Below are 15675 nucleotides of genomic sequence, written 5' to 3' on the forward strand. Positions count from 1 at the left end.
GTTCTTCCTGCATACTCACCAGAAATGTCACCCATTGAGCATGTTTGGGATGCTCTGGATTGCCAATATCCAGCAACTTCGCAAAGCCATTGAAGAGGACTGGGACAACATTCCACATGCCACAATCAACAGCCTGATCAATCTATGTGAAGGAGATGTGATGCACTGCATGAGGCAAATKGTGTTTTTTCTGATCCACRCCCCTACTTTTAAAATCCATAGATTAGGCCTAATGAATCCATTTTTATTGACTGATTTTCGAATATGAACTATAACTCAGTAAAACTATAACTCTTTGAAATTGTTGCATGTTGCGTTTATATTTTTGTTCAGTATATTTAGGTGCAGGAGCGCCACAATACTTATGAGCTAATATCCTATAACAGGAACAGGAGCTCAAGCAGTAGAACATTTGATGTGCTGGTATTCAGCTCCGGTGAGATCCTGCCCAAGTTACCTTTTGGACTTCCTATTTTGGTGCATAATATTAAGGTGTTTTTTTTCATGGTGTGAAAGAACAGGTGCAGACTTAAAGCGTTGGCCCAAAGAGTAGGCCTATATACTTTGATYGAGAGGTCTGTGAGTTATGCACACAAAGCTCTTGCTTGTACATTAGGTACTGTGGTGTAGCTACTAGCTAATGCAATCACTGTTCAAGTCATGCCAGTGTCTTGTTCTGCCACAGAATATCTTTCGATTGTGCAGAAATGGAGTCAATGTTAGTCCATTACGTTATTGAGATAAGCTTGTTTAACTAGTGGTCGTATAGTTGTCTCAGTTAATAGGTCATCTTGTGTTTTGGGAAGAGGCTATGTAAGAACACAAAGCTGTGTGTGTGGATGGGGGAAGTGTTGTGGGAACTAGTAAGGGCATGTGTGTGTGTGTTGTGTGTGTGTGTGTGTGTGTGTGTGTGTGTGTGTGTGGTGTTGTGTGTGTGTGTGTGTGGTGTGGTGTTGTGTGTGTGTGTTGTGTGTGTGTGTGTGTGTGTGTGTGTGTGTGTGTGTGTGTGTGTGGTGTGTGTGTGTGTGGTGTGGATGTGTTTTGTTTTGAGGACAAGTGATGGATAGATACTTTATACCCTAATTGTGGCAGTGTGGTAGCTTTCACACCAGTATATAATAATATAAAATGTTTAAAGGTACTTAAATAGTTTACATTTATTTTAATTAAGATTTCATTTCAAAACATTCAGAGATCAAGTTCATGGGGAAAATACTATTTACTGGTCAAAATAAAGACATTTCTCGGGAATCAATATAGGCCTAATAGAGTATTTGCTGTCCACCCAAATGTACCAGTATTTTGCTGTCTAATATTTGAGTTATAATTTGAAGGCTGGCAGGAGTTGGTTCAACAGTGATTGTTACTCAACTCCTCAAACTCCTCAAATCTCTCGCTCTCTCCTCTCTCTTCTTCTCCTCTCTCTCTCCCTCTCACTCACTCACTCACTCACTCACTCACTCACTCACGTCACTCACTCACTCACTCACTCACTCTCACTCACTCACTCCTCACTCACTCACTCACTCACTCACTTCACTCAGTCCAGTCACCTCAGCTCACTCACTCACTCACTCACTCACTCACTCACTTCAACTCACTCACTCAACACCACCACACACACACACACACACACACACACACACACACACTTCTTTTTATCCTTTTTAAATACTCTGATCCAATTTGTCAGGTGGCTTGCTATGGCTGATAAGGTGCAAGGGAGTTGGGTGTGTGATTCATATTTTAGAGCCTGTGCTGCAGTGCCTTATCCCTTTAAGTGAGTAGGGTGACAGGGGCTCACCCTGGGTTTGGGACTGCTCATGTGGAAAGGCTGTTCGGGTGGCTCTCTCCATTTCACCCCTAATCCCCCCCCCCCTCAGAACCCCTCATATTGTCCTCTTTTTATACATTTTCGTCGGTTCCTTTTTCTATTCATATAACCCTGATTTGTTAATATTTTGTTCACTTGTTAAGGAATAGTCATATTTTCTAGTAGACTTTTAATTCTTAGGTGACATTTTCAGAATATGACAGTGTTGTTGTTGATGTGTATATCAGAGTAGACCTACATTAACAACTTTATCAGAAATAGCATGGCATTTCCCCTACTATTACGGTTGGTCAGTGGGCATAAAGCTCGTTAAGCCATCAGGCTTCAGTTCTTTTCAAATATTTAAAGATGTGCTTGAAGAAATTACAAGTAGTACCTGAACGACAAGACCAGGCCCAAGGTCAAATCATCTTGGCTTCCGAMCTTGGGGCACTCAATTGGAAGCTAGTTCATTTGATTTTGGCGAGGGTCTTTGACTTTTCCAAGATTTTCWCTGGCTTTTATATTACTGTGTACAAGGACTGCTCTCTGCTGCTGTTCTCAAAAGGGAATGTAAATTATGCCCTGAGCATTACGCAGTTTGATGAGAGATAAATATCAGCAGATTAATGAGGCGAATGGAGGGTGTATGGTGGGATGTGTGTGTGTGTGTATGTGTGTGTTGTGTATGTGTGTGTGTTTGTCATGAGAGGAGCACTAATGTAGTTAGTGCATTAATACATTTCAGAAAAACTTGCACACCTTTAGCAATTTTTTTCTGCTTTTTCCTCATTTCAACCGCAACAAAATATATTATGAAAATGAACAAATTGTCTCACAACAAGTTATGTGTTTGAGTRAAATGACAGAGAAACAATATTCTAGGGAAAGCGATACAATGGCCTGCGAGTCAAATTTGCACATGTGAGGTGAGATTGGGGGAGAGGGAGAAAAAGCGAGAGAGAGAGAGAAAGAAAGAGAGATCTCTTTGGAATCTCTATGCAAACTAGGACTGGAATAATGAGATGTATTTATGAAGCGAAAGCAAGAGTGTGTGGGGGTAGGAGGGTGGAGGGAGGGGGATTTGTGGCAGCTTTTGAAAGCGCAGCAGGCTGCAGACTGAATGGTAGGGAGGGAGAGGGAACAGACAGGGGGACAGGGGGGGGGGGGGTAGTGGCAGGGGCCCCATTGGTACAGCCCATCCGCCAGCAGCTGTGAAAAGGGGTCTCGTCTTTCCCACGCCCAGCAAGACGCAAAAAAGTAGTTCAGCTCGCTAGGGTCAAGTCCCATCGCTAATATATACACACACACACACACACACACACCACACACACTAATACGCACACAGAGAGAGAAAAAAATTGTGTATGAAAGTTGTGCAAATTAACAAGCTGTCTGAGAGGCACTCTGATATGGAGACACCTGCCATTTCCCAGGACACACTGCAGCTCACTTAGGCCACTGGGTTCAATGAGGAGACAAATCATTCCTAATTTTAACTTGAATTTACAATCTTGGAAGAACAAAAACACTGTAAATGTGGATTATTTTTTATTTTAGCTGCACAGTACTGTACAGTATAAATATTGTTATATGATGCATTTGTAATGCCACATATATAATATATTTTTAGACACCTTTTTCAATTGTTCAGTTATTATTAGGTACAGTATGTTATGATGCACTAGAGAGAGATAGTCAGTTATTATTAGGTACAGTATGTTATGATGCACTAAGAAGAGATAGTTCAGTTATTATTAGGTACAGTATGTTATGATGCACTAGAGAGAGATAGTTCAGTTATTATTAGGTACAGTATGTTATGTGCACTAGAGAGAGATAGTTCAGTTATTATTAGGTACAGTATGTTATGATGCACTAGAGAGAGATAGTTCAGTTATTATTAGGTACAGTATGTTATGATGCACCAGAGAGAGATAGTTCAGTTATTATTAGGTACAGTATGTTATGATGCACCAGAGAGAGATAGTTCAGTTATTATTAGGTCAGTATGTTATGATGCACTAGAGAGAGATAGTTCAGTTATTATTAGGTACAGTATGTTATGATGCACTAGAGAGAGATAGTTCAGTTATTATTAGGTACAGTATGTATGATGCACTAGAGAGAGATAGTTCAGTTATTATTAGGTACAGTATGTTATGAGCACTAGAGAGAGATAGTTCAGTTATTATTAGGTACAGTATTTATGATGCACTAGAGAGAGATAGTTCAGTTATTATTAGGTACAGTATGTATGATGCACTAGAGAGATAGCTCATTTCAGTTATGTTGATAGCTGTTATATGCTGTGGTGTCCATTCTCACCCCACTTTGCACCCCCTGCAGACAAACTTGGCCTTGTGCTAGATCTGGGACCCATAGTCGTGGCTTGGTTGTGACACACACACACACACACACACACACACACACACACACACACACACACACACACACACACACACACACACACACACACACACACACACACACACACACACATACACACACACACAGAGAGAATGTGGGTTTGGGGAGACAAAAAGCACAAAAGACAATTTAAACAAGGAGTGAAGGGGGGGTCAGTTTATGTGTGTGTGTGTGTATACTGTATATGTGTGTGTGTTGGTGGAAGACATGGCAACATTGGAGGAATGTCTTGAAGGCGGACTCTCAGTGTGACCTTCAATCCCTGTCCAAATATTGGGGGCATGGATGCGAGAGGGAAGGGGGACATTTTACTATTCAGCTATAAACACAATACTAAATACCATCTTTGATTCATGCAAGAATTCAATCGTTGGGCTAGGCTCTACGATAACAATAGTGATATAAGAGAGAGGGAGAGAGCATTTTTGCAGTGTCGAGGGTGTTGCTGCCGCTTCGTATTCACTCTGATATCAGAGCACATTTAATTTTRTAACATGTTCAAATGTTTTAGGCTTTTAAAACCTGCCTAATAGGATTGACAGATTCATACAGTCCACATATATTCTACCATGATTTCATTGTTTGGGCTGAGCCGTGATATAGACGGCAGAAATGGTGACTTTCTTTGTACTGATCCTTGTCGTGGCATCGACACCCAGAGCGGTGTCACACACATTTTTCTCCCCCTCCATTTTCTCACTGCCTGTACACTACCCAGAATGGTGTCGCACTCAAATCGCTCCCCGCTGCCCTCCTCCGCTGCGTCCATGCTACTCGGGGATGTGTCACACTAATATCGTTCCCCCCTGACTCGATTACCCGCCCCAGCTTTACATTCCCGAAAAATCAAAGACACACACCCGCCAGTCCTCYGAGTAAACAGAGACTAAGCACTCCATCCCTCTCTCCTTCTCTCCTCCCCTCCCTCCTGCCCTGGTATTCAGACGGAGGTAGAGGATAGAGACGGGGCCCTCCTCCTAATTAGCTCGGCGTAAAGACGTATTGTGACAGTCAGTGTGCGCATTGAGAGGATCTGTGCCACAGGCAGTGGGAGTATTGTGAGGGGATGTATAGTCTGTTTATTGGGTTTGTTAGTGGAGTTGATACCCTGCTGTTTGAATAGAAAACACTCCCTCATCTCTAGCCTTTGAAGCGACAGGAGTGAAGAGAGACACCAACAAGGCTTTCACAGTAGTACATATAATAGGTCATATGCTGTGTTGTGTGGTTTCTTACGAATGGCACTTTAAAGTGTAGCTTCATGAGTATACACACAAATATATGTGATTTTTATAGTCACAAATATTTGGTATTCTGGGTGCTGTGTGTTTCTGACATTCCCTCTGCACTGCAGCTATGAGGCAATATACTGGGTGTGGAGAGGAAAGGAGAGCCGAAGAGATGGGRGGGAAAGGATGTGGGGAAAGGAGACATGAGGGGAGGGGAAAGAAGGGAAATGAAGAGGGGAGGCGAGAGAAGGTTAGAGTTAGAGAGCTGCCTGTCTAGTCTGAGCCTACAAGCTGTCAATCAAAATGGAGACAGACAAAAAGGAGAGAAATCCGTTTCTTTCCAGATTTGACCTCAATTCCCTCTTCATTTATCGCTCTATCTCTCACGTTCCCCTTTTGTTATTTCCTCCCTTTCTCTTGCTTTCTCGCTTGTTTTTATGTGGTGTTTAGTATGTTTTAGTTGAATTAGCTGTAACTGTTTGCTCTCCTTTTCTCGTTCCTCTTGGTTCACTGCAGTCCGCGGGAGGTTGAAGGGTGTGGGGTCTTTCCCCTGTTTTAGCAGTGGAATCCTTTACTGCAGGACAAAGCTGCCCCCCCCCCTCCCTCCAACCACAGGGGTCCATTAGCCCCCCAGTGAGAGAGAGGGTCTCTACCCCTATTAWCTAGCTCCCCCTGTAACCACAGACCAATAAATATGTTGTTTGCCACTGGCAATGCTGGTGATATATTTGTTGTTGAGACTTTTGGAGGAACCCTGTGAGCTTTCTGATGAGATGATATTACTTCACCCCTTAATACTCTGCATACTCCTATTCAGTTGAACCTGTAGCTCTCCTATTAGTCTCCCCTTCTCTGTATCTCTCTCTTCCTAGGCTCCCATTCCTCCTGCTCCCATTCCTCCTGCTCCCATTCCTCCTGCTCCCATTACTCCTGCTCCCATTCCTCCTGCTCCCATTCCTATTTTTCCTCAAGTCCAAAGCCATGGACCCTGGGCTACTCACCCCTCAGTGCTGACACACAGACACCCCTCTTTCTCTCCTTATATGCAAACACCCCCCCCCCTCTCTCTCTCCCCCCTTTGCATTTCACCTCTCAACCCTCCCTCACTGCTCCTGTCTTTATAATGCAGTGCCTTTACTCTGTGCTTGGTGGAAGGCTGCCCTGAACTAACATTGTCCACCCCACCCGCCTCTGCTGGTGAGGAATGGGGAGTTAACACCCATGTCTGAGCCCTCTGAATGGGAGTATTGTGTCTGAATCTTCCTCCACATAACCTCCCTTTGCATAGGCCATCGTGGCTGCACCCCTGACCTCTCTGGTCCCTACTATTTTCTTAAGCAAACACACTCTCCCACATAAGAATGCATTGATATGTGAAGGACACACAGATACACACGCGTTCTGTACTGCAGTYTTCCACTGAAATACACGGTCAACAAAAACTTGCATACCACTACCAACCTTGCTTTTTTTTACACCTAAATGTCCTGCACATTTTGCATTACTTTTCAAGTCTCCCAAACGTCTCTTACAACCATAGCTATGTTCGTCATCATGCTTACCATCCCCATAGGTCGACATCTCCCGGCCCCTGGATCTTATAGGCATAAATGGGTACATTTGGGTGTGTGGTTGTGGTGGGAGGCCCAGGCCAACTCTTTCACAGTGTAGGGAAAAAAAGACAAAGGGCCGATGGGTACATAAAGGAATGTCCATTCTGCTATTACCATCAGAACAGGACTCAAGACACCATCAGAATAATATCCCATCAATGCACTTGGGGATGACAGACAGGGAGACAGGGAGACAGTTTCAGAAGACTTTGGCGAAGCATTGGGGAGGTTATCAGAGAGATATTAGTGTGATTACTGAAATKATGAATTCAAAATCAACCCGATAACAAATCAGATGGCATTGCAGCATATCATTTAAACTAAAACAAAAAAGGTTGCTTTGCAAGCTTGGTTATCATTGTGTAATACATTGTATATGCCAATAAAACGTGTTTTTATGAGCGTAAGGTCAACGTATCCTGTCTTTTCATTTTCTGTAGTGTTTGTTTGTGTTTAGTAGAGCCTTGAGGCAACGTTACTAAAACACTAGTTGGYGTTTGCTTCCCACATCTCCATCATCAAAGTGCTGCTGTAACACATTTGCATTTGCATGAAASCGGAGAGTTGTCTAATGCTAAAGGTGACGTGAAAAACAAAAACTTTCTCTGTATTTCCCTTTCACAGATGGAGAATGTGAAACAGAAAGAGAGTGGGCGGATGGAGTGAAGGATGAAGGCTGGGTAGACGACTGAACAGAGAGAGAGAGAGGCTCTACGCGGCTGTTCATCCATTCATCGCCATGGGCTCTTGTCCTCGTCTCTCCTCCCCTGCTCCACCCTCCCATCCCAGGGCCCTTTGAAGCGAGTGCGGCCCCAAAAGGGAGCTCCTGAGTGGGCTGGTGAGGCATGAATAAGTCCCTGCTGGTTGCCAGCACCTCTGGAGATGACGGCAAGAGAAATCAATATGGAGAAGAGAATGTGGAGAACAGAGTGGGGTTGTCCTGGTTAGCCCACGGCCTAGGGGCCTGGAGACCTCCAGAGGAGGCCCATCTTGACCTCGCTCAGCCTCAGCCAAGGCTCCTCAGACTGGGCCTGGGTCCCTAACCACACTGGGTGTGTGTAGTTCTGCTGGAAGGGGCCTACCAACAAACACCACATGATACACACTCTCCTGAGTTATTATTCTTTTTTTTTTAGAATGCTAAAGGGGATTTCCCTCTCTCTTTATTTCTGTTTTCTTAAAAAAAAGATTGACGTACTCCCCCACCTGCACCCTGTAGCTGTGTGTGAATGCTGGTGGGGGGGTTCTGGTTTTTGATCCAGACTTCAGATCCACTCACTGCTTATTCCCGGGGAAGCTTTTACATTTGTCAAAGAGACAGTAACGTCTCATTTTTACACTTCTATTTTTCTTTTCTACACTGGCGTGCTTCCTCCACAGCGATATACAAACCACAACAACCACGGAAATCGTTTTTTTTTTTTTTATCAGGCTCTTTATTGTTCAATTCCAATTGAATTTTTCAATTGGCATGATCAAAGACCATAGAACGAAAAACCCAGGCCAGATCTCCTATCAATATAGTTCATTCATTTTGACCAGCTAGAATAAAATGGACATAAAGGATCCAGGAAAACACAAGGCCGTCAACAGATGACTGGACACTCCCTGGAACAACACAGAACCAGCAGACAGGTATCTTACTCAGTAACAACACACTCTCCCACTGTTACACACACTGACAATACTTCTCCTTTCAAACACTGAGCAATTCCCTGTAGTTAYAATCTAATATAAAGCAAAATTATACCTCAAATCCAATTTTATTAGTCGCATACACATATTGGCAGATGTTATCGCAGGTGCAGTAAAAGGCTGTGTTTCTAGCTCCAGCAGTGCAGTAATACCTAGCAATACAAACCAATAAACAAAAATCAAAAAAATTTAAATTAAGAGCAATGTCAGAGTCCGGAATTTGTTTTATATATATAATTGTGTGTATAGACAGTATATGTATAGAAAAGATGTGCACAGCAGTATTTGTACATATGAAGTGGGTAAAACGGTATGTAAACATTTAAAGTGATCAGTGTTCAATGACTATGTACATAGGGCAGCAGTCTCTAAGGTGCAGGTAGAGTACCGGGTGGTACCCAGCTAGTAACAGTGACTAAGGTTCAAGGTAAGGTACTGGGGAGAGGCTGGCTAGTGATGACTATTTAAGTCTGATGGCCTGGGGATAGAAGCTGTTTTTCAGTCTCTCGGTCCCAGCTTTGATGCACCTGTACTGTCTCCGCCTTCGAGATGTATTGTCCTGTATTGTGGGAAGAAAACTAACCCACACAACCCACAAATCTGTATTGGTCTCGAATAGCATCTCTTTCAGATGCACTGTACCCTGCAATTGTCTGGTAGTGTTAGGTACTACGACCAGCCCATAATGGAGGGTCTTCCTCACACCCCTTAGTTTCCTGTGTATGTGCCAACTGTAAGCAGCTGTCTGTTATAGGGCGCTAGTGCCAAGATACCGTCCTAGTCACGGTGACGCAGCGCAGTTGTTTTCATCCAGACGGGCACAGCCTCAGACAAAATGGCCACCACTCTGTTCCTCTGACAAAGATGGCGGCCATCGGCGTCTCAGTTCTAGCGCCATCTGTTACCTCACCCGCCGTATGCAAATCTAGGCTAATTGCATTTGCATATCCACTTGATTTAGTTACAGTGTGTGCCGACAGAGCTAATTGCTCATAATCATGCCATAGAGGTGGTGAGTGTGCGTATACTAAGTAGAAAGGCTTGTCACCGCTGTTCGTTTCCCTTGTGATGTGTGTGTGTAATATTGTGTTTTATAGAGGTAATGTGGCTACAATAAAAGGAATGATCTGGCGGTGCCATATGGGGGGATGTGTGAGTCTGGGAAATGCTGCCCCTATGCAAATCACTCACTGTACAGAGAGGCAGGGGCTTTTGTTAATCAAACGCCCCCAGAAACACACATGCTTATTCGCACGCGCACACAGACATGCAGCAGACATGCAACCCAAGCACACACACACACAGACAGACACTCGTTTATTGGCACACACACGCATACAGACACCCATGTACAGACACACGTAAATGAAAAGCAAGACACACACACAGACTGTAATTAAGAGGGGATGCCCAGGCCCAACGAATTCCAGACAGACCATAATAGCCTCATTATCATGCACACTGGTCTCTCATAGTAGGTCRYCTGGTTTCCATGGCATTGGACACATCTGTGTATGTATACTACCCAGTCGCCAAGCTGTGGTGTAACCGACTCTGCTGTTTCAGTATATATTTGAAATTGGAGATTAAATGAGAGATGTWCAATGAGAGGAATGGAAATAGCATTGAGTCATTCACTTTTGAGCTGATGCTCTCCTTATTGAAAGAAATCTCTGATACTATTGTTTTCAAGTATCTCAGTGTAATTCTTTTCAGACAGTTCAGACAGATGGGGGAAAATACAGGGACAAATGCTACATCTTAAAAACCTCTCTTGGGTGAGGCGTCATTTCACTGCACATTTACTCATCTGAATTCAGARTTTTCTAATAACTAGCCGATACTGTCAATTAATTAAAATGTTAAAGTCTKGGAATTAGGTGGATAGAGACGAATACTTCTCATACGAACATAAAAAAAATCCTCTGGCGCATTGTTCCCATAGTTAAATTTGATTGAGCCTCTCAGTTTTTGCCCATTAATTCATTCGAGGCGAATGGTCTGAGTAGCTGAGCAACAATGCTGTCTTCGTATTTGCATTCGCCCATGCAGCCAGGCAGCTGCAGCAGTCAGACCTGTACAGTTGGCTATATGTGTGCAAAATGGCGGTCACGTGAGTCATAGGGTATGTCCGATGGTTGTGGGAGTGAGGAAAGGGTGGGGAGGGGGTGGTCTGTATTTTGGGGTCTTGGGGATTCTGGGTGAGGAGGAGACTGAGGTGATTTGGGGGTCTAGACCTGGGGGTGGGGGGGGTGTTCGAAGGGGTAAGAGTTTAGGGGGTTTGGGGAGTAGGGGGTGTTTGCCATGTCTTGGTCTGCGTGTGTGTGCATGTGTGTGAGTCATTTACATATTCAGCGCAGCGAGGGAGCCAATATGCTGTCCGACGACCCAGACATATACACAACCCGAACGTACACACATAAGAGCTTTAGCCTTATGTTGAATACATTATTGATATTCTGCCTCACTCTGTCCAATGAGAGGATGGAAGGCAGATTACAGCCAATAGAAATGGATAATGGAACAGGAAGAGGAAGCAACGAGGAGGGAAGTAGAGAGAAATCAACAACACAATAAGCTCGGAGAGAGAGAGGAAAGAGGAGAGGGGAGGGGTACTGGTGAAATACGAAAGCGCTACGGCAGGTCGAGAAGCTGCAATACGGAGACATGCGGTTGTGCAATTCACAGACAATACAACACGACTAAATGAACACCCTCAGAGACAGATGAAAAAAAATCAACTGACAGCATTTCAACTGAGATGTTCCGTATCTGCAGTGAAGACTGAACACTATATAGAAATTACATTTCGTTGTCTCGGTGTGTGACAAAGAGAGATAGTTCCACAGTCACAGTCGCAGTCACAGAATAATCTGAATATAGTGAGGACATCGCCATTGGAATTTATAGCGATCGCTCATWAGGAAGTGGCAATGCTTTCAAGTGGGGTTTCGGGGGCTCGCCCATACTAATGGTGGGGTTAGAGAGTGCAGAGGTTGTGAGGGCAAAGAAGTCAGACAGCCAGACATGATGTGGATCTCCATAATGTCCTATACGAATACTGCTGTGTGCTGGTGATGGAGAGATGGAGAGATGGAGAGGGGGATGAACAGGCTGGTCCTGGTTGTCTGGACTGGGAGCGTGGGAACGTCAGGGAAATACATGCAGAACAGGCAGGCACTGGCTAGACGGCCAGCAAGGCCTGAATGCCTCTGCAGCAGGTGAAAGAGAACCCCAGAGTTCAAGGGTCAAGGCCAAACCGGGGGCCTCTCTCGTTGTAAGTGTGCGCGTGCTTGTAGGGCCACCACTCGGTCTGTCTGGGTCTAGCTGGATGCTAATGAAGGTTCAGGCCTGTTTAATAAGCAGTAGCCATCTTTTGTTTGCCTTGGAGTTCAGAGTGCCTCTTTCAGGCCAGGAGAGGGGTCAGACTGGATGCTGCTGCAGGGATGGTGATGAAGGGGTCCTCCATCATCCGATGTCACTCAGCCCCTCTGGAATAACTGACAGGCAGGCCCCCTCAAGTTAGACCTCCCCTACTGAAAGAGTGAGATTGTTTTGTGATTGACATTCTGATTTCAGACATTCCTGGAACTTCTTTGCCAGCTAAGATATGTTAGGAAGCAAATTACATGTTAAACATTTGTGATGCAGTGTGTTCCGTCAGACCATTGCTTAGTCTATGCTTTTAGAAGGCTTTTAACCGCATGGTATTTCATTCATTTTGAAACATGCACTATTAAAAGGTCCAACCTGTAACAGATTCGTTGCTATCAAAAGCAGTTGTAGAACAGTGTAGCCCAAGCCCTTACTGTCTCACCCATCAAAACCATTCACTTTAGCTTTCCGTTGCTCTCCCCTGCACCTCTATAGCMACATAGAGTGCTGTACCTCCGCATTATGAGCTGTGCTACGCCTTTAAGAGAGGAAATCATGACCTCACCAGGATCTCTCCAAAGGGAGGAAGTGAGTGAATGGGTGAAGGAGGCCAGCTCTAACTCTCRCTTCTCTTTTTTAATGCATTGGGGGTGTAAGCTTCATTAGCTCTGCTTAAAGGGACAACTCCCTCTCCGTCTGCTCAATAGACCCATAGACCCTGTCTCCCTGTCCCAGAGTTTTGAGAAGTGGGTGCGTGTAGTCTCCCAACTTTCACACGCCACCAGGCCTCCGTTTCTCGGACTTAAATCAAGCCGAGCAATGAAACCTTTTGAGTCTCGGTCTTTTCTCTCTCGCCGCGTTTCTCTTTCACGTGTCTTTCTCAGCTCTCTGCCCTGATAGGTCATAGTGTGTAGTAGCTATATCTGCTCTTATTCGCCTCCAAAATCCTTGTTGTATTGAAACATTCACATCTTTCTCTTTCTTTACTCCTCCATTTGCTTATTTCATCATCAAATTCTCTATTTGCACAATGGCAGATCCTAAGGAAAGATCCCAGCCCAGCGTAGCTAATTCCAATGCAAATAGTTCCAATGCACACACACACACACACACACACACACACACACACACACACACACACACACACACACACACACACACACACACACACACACACCATCAGCTGGGCTGAATCAATCCACTGATAAAGAAGAGTGGATTCTATAATTCAATTGTGACGGAGAGAATGTGGAGAGGGACCCCCATCCCCTTCACTTCCACCCCCTCTTCTATGCCACCTCCATTTCCCATCAGGAGCTGTCTGCAGACGGCTATGTTGGGTCCTAGTCTGGCGAGTGGGAGGAGACATGTGCAGCAGAGGGTTCTGGGAAGCAAGAGGCAGGCTAGTGCAGTGATTAGCATAGCCAGCCGCCATCTCTGGTTCTGTTCATTGTAACCAAACTGCATTAATGAGTCTAGAAACACATTCAGAGCTATTCTAACAGATGCCCCCGCAGACATATCTGCTAATACCCACATGTGCACATGCACATCCATGCACACACATACAAACCTGGGACAATGAAATTTGTTTTTTTTTAGCTAGTGCCCTAAGCCTGAGCCTCTCTTGACTGAATCTCAAGTTGTTCTCTCCCTCTCTCTTTCTCAGTCAAGTTCATCCGCCCCATTCATATCATTACTATTGTCCACTCTGGATCACTCAAAAGTTAAAGAACAATCTGGTGTGAGTTGTTGTAGCGCCCAGTGTAACTCTATATGATGCACTCCAGTGTAGGCCCTGTTGACATTCAGAGTAACAATAGCACAGGCAGATTCCGTGCACAGACTAGTGACTCGGTTCTAGTATTTGCTTATGTTACTGTTTATTTGTGACTAAGACGTGGGACTTTTGCATGTCCTTTAGTCTAGGTCACACCTCACTCCTAAGTTAAAAAGACGAGTGAAAGTCAAGCGAAGGAAACTATCCAATCCAGGGAAGCAAAGAGGGAACAAGGGATGAGAGGATTGAGTCAGAAATAGCCGCCTTGATATTTGCAGCCGTAGGAGAGAGAGAGAGAGGGGTGGAAGAGAGAGGACAATTCTGCGGCCTGATTCTAATTTTCCACAGGGAGATAAGTGAGTCAGGACTGGGATGGCTGYGTGGGTCTCTGTTGAGACAGCAGAAAACTCGGTGCCCCAGATTGAAAGCTGACCTGCCTCTCTCGCTCTCTCTATTGTACCTAGGCCCGCATCATGCTGTAGTAACCATTTATGCTGCAGAGTCTTAATTATCTATGCATTCAAGGTTCAAATGACAGAAGTGCTGGGTACTCTCTTGGCAAACTCATAAGCATTGGAAATAGCATTGTTAGTCCAGCCTACTATTTATGGCACACTTTAAGAGTAAAGGTTAGATTTCAACCCTGTAGGATTTACATGCATGATATACAGCATAATGATATGTAGACAATGGTGGCATTGCCAAGTAAAGAGTAAAAGCAATTAGTAGAGCGGTAGATGAGAAATGTGTTAAATTGCCTTGTGTTTATTTCTCCTCTCATCTATTTCCCTCCATCCTCATCTTTCAGTCCAAGTTTGCTTTCGTGTAGTTTACATAAAGGACGTTCCAGCAGTGTGTGTGTGTGTGTGTGTGTGTCTGAGAAGAGCGTGCACGCATATGTGTGTGTGTGTCTAAAAAACAGCCCCCGACCCTTGACCCTAGCCTGCTGTGAGGCTGTGGTTCCCATAGGCTGGGGGCTGTAGGCAGACAGACACAAACACACTGGCTTTATTGGCATAACTGTCCTCCAACCACTCATTCAGGACTCAGTCACGGCCACTTAGAGCACAGCAGACTCAGTGGTTCAGACGAGGTGTGATCCAATGACATGTATTTATAATGAGGGGGCCACGGGGAAGTCTTTGTTGGACAGACACAATATCAGGAGCAGTAACTAAAGAAAGAAAGTCTATCTCACCACACACACACACACAACACACACACACACACACACACCACAAACACACAACCACACACACCACACACACAACCACACACACAACACACACACACACACACACACACACAACACACACACACACACACACACGGGGATCATTTATTCATATTAAAATACCACCAGAGACCAGTGTTAGGACAAGGAAGGGGATCCATCTTTATAATGGAAAACTGCCTTTATATATTATAGACGCTAGTTGATCTGGCAGTACTGATAGAACAGTTCCCTTTAACCGCAACTACCTCAGTCTGGTGGGGTGGACAACCCCCTACCAACCTCTACCCCAGTCTGGTGGGTGACAACCCTAACCAACCCTCTACCCCAGTCTGTGTGGTGGACAACCCCCTAACCATCCTCTACCCCAGTCTGGTGGGGGGACAACCCCTAACCACCCTCTACCCCAGTCTGTGTGGGTGGACAACCCCCTAACCACCTCTACCCCAGTCTGGTGGGTGGACAACCCCCTAACCACCCTCTACCCCAGTCTGGTGTGGTGGAAC

The 15675-nt window shown here is 44.8% G+C and overlaps 1 long non-coding RNA gene across 3 annotated transcripts in view; it reads left to right on the forward strand.

Moving 5' to 3' along the window:
* The window catches only part of LOC111979524 (uncharacterized), a 38112-nt gene that overhangs the window by 16860 nt on the left and 5577 nt on the right, over window positions 1–15675 (forward strand). For all 3 annotated transcript variants that reach the window (XR_002879342.2, XR_002879341.2, XR_011481563.1), the window contains one exon: window positions 7710–8720. This is a non-coding gene — a long non-coding RNA (uncharacterized lncRNA). The remainder of the gene's footprint in view (window positions 1–7709; window positions 8721–15675) is intronic.

This window comes from Salvelinus sp. IW2-2015, linkage group LG19 (assembly GCF_002910315.2).
Source record: "Salvelinus sp. IW2-2015 linkage group LG19, ASM291031v2, whole genome shotgun sequence".
Classification (NCBI taxonomy): domain Eukaryota; kingdom Metazoa; phylum Chordata; class Actinopteri; order Salmoniformes; family Salmonidae; genus Salvelinus; species Salvelinus sp. IW2-2015.